Genomic DNA, 4,390 nt, shown 5'->3' on the forward strand with positions numbered 1-4,390 from the left:
CACATGATCAGCCGCCAAGTACGGTTTATTTCTTAGATCTTATATATAAAAAAAGGCTGATAAGCTCAAACTTTTGGATAGATTTAACAAGAATTACATAGAATTGGGAATCGACAGTGCAATATGAGAAATATTCAAAACAGGTTACTTTAAGAGTACGTGAAATATTTACAACGTACTTCAAATTCGAATAACCTAGACACACCGACACACGGAGGGGACTAGGCAAATATATGGTACGGGTATGCGAACAGAAAAAAATTTATTTCAGTCGCCAATGAGTTACGAAAAAGAGCTAAATTGCCAAATTTTCTGATTAGTTTCTACGGTTTTGCCCTCCAAATTTCTGATTACCAAACATCGAGCGGGCCAGCCCGTCTTCCAGCAAACCTAGTTCCCGCCGCAAATTTTTTTCCGTAAGCGGCCCAAGCCCTGATTTAGTAGCACAAGCCCTGTTTTAGCAGCCCAAGCCCTGATTTAGCGGCCCAAGACCTGAATTACCGGCTCAAGACCTGGGAAACTTTGCGATTTTTGAGACTTTAAAAATAAAATTGACGAAATTGCGAAATTGGGTTACGCTTATCCTTTTCTTGTCCTGGATCCAATCAAAACCTGCACGTAAAACATACCCCAAAATCAGTCACGTTTATAACATTATAACTCGTCTTTGACGACTGCTGGGAAGATTCAACGACAAAATTTTGAGAGTTAAAGTAAAGTTTATCCCTCAGCGCAGTCAGTGATGAATCCGATCTGACCGTTAGTGTCTCTTCAGCCATTTTTGAGATGAATAAAACGAATCATGAAATTTTTGTTATCTAAAGGGATGGGTGAAACCATGTTTGAATGAGCATATATCTTGGATATCTCTCTCATATCAAAACTGTTCAATGCGATCGAAAAAAATCTTTCTCAGCTGAATTCCATGATAGGGAATGTTTGTGAAGCTATTATAGTCATTGTTTGCACCAATATAAAGTTACTTCTGCAAGTTAGTAGTCTCCATCAACAGCTTTCGAAAGCAGCGAAATCGACGAAACCACTTTTGAGTGAAGTTTGTAAACAAAAAAGCAAGTTTCACACATTCATTATGTTCAAAAAGTATTGTCTTTTATTCCAATGTATGATAGAAGTCTATTCCAATACATTTGATGTTGGTTCCAAGTAGTATTCTTCTTCTTTCTTCCCAAGAATCACCAAATCTACTCAAAAAGCACTGTTTTGCAGTGCTTCCCCAGCCAAAAATGTAAACAAAATGGCTTCCGCCTCGATTTTTGTCCCGACACGCACATCAACTGCAGCGCAGCGAGCGGCTCCAGAATTTGGCTAATAGAGGGAATTAAAATCCACATTAAACGTGTTTTTACCACGCCCTCCAAGAAAGAAAACGTAGACAGAGAATCGATATACTAAAAAACTCATTACAAAAAGTTAAAGTCCTAGTTACATTTACTGAAAAGAATTTACTTTTAATAAATATACCTTGTCAGAAAAATTAAATCATAATAAATATTACGTGTTTTGCTTGCATAATTAACGGCTCTTAATCACTGCAACAATTTTCGGATGGCTGCACTGAATCTGTTGTCGGGTCTCAAGGGAGTAAACGCTTCGTTATCATTTTGTTAAATGTCAAATGAAGAGAAATTGCGTGCTGACAGTATATGGTTTGACTTTGATGTGAAGTGGTATTCTGAAAAGAGAAATAACAACAAAGGTAAGCTAGCCGTCGCTTTTCCTAATACAAAATATTTTTAAACTTGACTTCACTGCCCAGAGCCTCTTGGGAACTTGTTTTTGGTCGATATTGAAGTATTTTGCAAATATTGCAGAAGTCTACAAACCTTTTGTCCAGCATTGTACAGATGACAGATAATACAGCAGATTTCAAATTAACCTATTTTCACCGCTTTACAAAGGACATTTAGATCCAGCCCCACCGTACACCACTGCACAATGAATGTACAGCGGTCCCTCGTTAATGATGACAGTTTTTTATCCGATGAAGTTTGATTGGTGTTCGATGAGTTTGGTTAGTAAAAGTTCCAGCTTTTCCTCCCCGATGGGATGATAGATATTGGCTCGCTCTTTAAGCTTTAGCATGGACGTCAGCTAATAAGCTGTCGGAATGTTAAAAGAATGGGCAACAAGGTAATAAATCAAACTAATCAAACTTCACCGATCTTGATACAGCTTGATACACCTTTTGCTAATTAGGATTTTAATTTTGAACCATGGTACGTTGTTTGTATAAGATTCCCACTTCCGCACTAAGATTCTTGTTACTTTTATGGAACTTTCCCCTATATATTTTTCACGGGATAGTCGGCAAGAGATTGGGGAGGGTTTGTTTAATGGGATGCAGTTTAAAGCAGTTATAAAGGAGTCAAAGTTTAATCTCGAGGAGTATTATTTCTTTAAAGCTTAAAGTTGGCTAGTTTTTACCCTGCAATTTTCTAGTCCAGAAGTTGGAGCTCAACTACACTCATTTTTTTTATAAGCATAACGTTTATAAGCATACTGAAGGTCAAATTTCCAGAAAAATTAAGGCATTGAGGCTCAGCCAAAGAAATTTTTAGAATCATAATTTCCCAAACTTCAGAAAATACATGTAACAGAAGAATGAAGAAGAGAATTACAAACAAAATTCGAAAAATTGCAGGTGATTTTATTTTGTTTAATCTCTTATAAATAACACAACTTGGTCTCTTAAGAATGTACACTATCTAAACTTACGTAATTTTTTTACCAAGCATAGGGTTAAGCATAATTCGAGTCTCAAAATTGAGCTTTACTTAAGCATAGTGAGCCGAAATTTACCGTATGCTTATAAAGAAAATGAGTGTGCTTTTTGCCTTTAATGGGCACTCCAGAAAATGTCTGTACATGGGGGTGGAGGATATAGTGTCTGGAGGGGAGGGTAGTGAAAAATCTACGAAATTTGCCTTGCCCTGGGGGGGGGGGTAAACTTGCTCTCAATGGGATCAACTCACAACTGATGCTTGTCCGGGACGGGAGGGGGGCTAGACCTGTTGTCCAGGGGATCAAAAGTCAATGTCCAGGGGGGGATTTCCAAAAAATGTTATATCCTTCACCCCTCCCCCTTCTTCAAATTTTTTCCGGAAAAGTCCAATGATTTTGATGGTGGTGGGCCATCATTCATATCAGAAAGCGAAGATAGTATACAACAGATTTTTCTGACTAGCCATTTTTCTCAATTTTAGATAAATTCTACTGTTTATAAAAAGAAGTTGATATAAACTTTGCGCAAGTGAAAGGAGTCTTTATCACAAGTTCCTTCAAAGCACAAAATGAGGTTTCTGGCATCAAAGAATGAAAAGTTCATTTTTTCTTCTTCGTTTTCAAAAAAAAAATTTTTCTCAAGTATATTGCAGTTCTCTGAATTATTCTGAATCGAAAGATTTTGTTTACGCTTTATAGAATAGAATTGTTTAGTCGCATTTTTTAAGGAATCTTTTCTCTAATGGATTGAGATTTTTCATAAAAAAAACAGGGTATCTATGACCTGTGTGTACAATACATTGTGTATATTTTGTGTAACGCTTCATTCAAAATGCATAATGCTGCAGGAGTCACGTTTCACGCGTCTTCGTCGTTGATGTTCAAGTATTATGCGAAATTTTTTCTACTTTAAAGTCGTCTTGTTTTGAATTTGTTTTAAAATTCGACCCTTGCAGTGCAATCTCACAAAAACACACCCTTACAGTGCATTTTGCCGATTTTGGGATACTGAAAAACCCCACCCTTAAGCGCGGCACACGACGTAGGCCAGATCATATGAGTTTAATCATCATTAAATTTGGGTCAAGCTGGAGTTTTTACAAGGTTTTCGATGATTCGGTTGATGGTTGAATCTTGAGACAAAGGATTTTATTGCTTTTTCTAAAGAAACGCGTCATTTCTATTATTTCAAATGACCAATTAGTGAAGTATCTTATGAAAAATCCACCTCATCCCTTAAATCTAAGGTAGAGAGTTTTCCATATGTGGTAAAAGTAAAAAAAAACTGATTATTTATAAAAATTGATTATGTAGGCTAATCTTGAGACCTACACTTATACATTTAGATATGATTTCCTTAAATAGCATTCTTATCAAATTGCTACCGAAAGCAATGACTTCTTGATAGCCAGACTCTTGTGTTAAATCCTTCTACCCAAATGATATTCATATTACACTTTGTTCCCCGATTTTATGAAAAGATCATAACGACGGGGAACTAATAACAATGACGAACAGTTTTCATTACAACTTTTGAAGTTGTCTTATTTTCTCGTGGTACTAAAAATGGACAAAAAATTCTTTATGTAAAAACGTACGATACAATTATATAGTCAATGGGGTGAAGCAAAAAAAAAAAAGATCAGCA

This window comes from Clytia hemisphaerica, unplaced genomic scaffold, assembly GCF_902728285.1.
Source record: "Clytia hemisphaerica strain Z4C2 unplaced genomic scaffold, Clytia hemisphaerica genome assembly, whole genome shotgun sequence".
NCBI lineage: Eukaryota > Metazoa > Cnidaria > Hydrozoa > Leptothecata > Clytiidae > Clytia > Clytia hemisphaerica.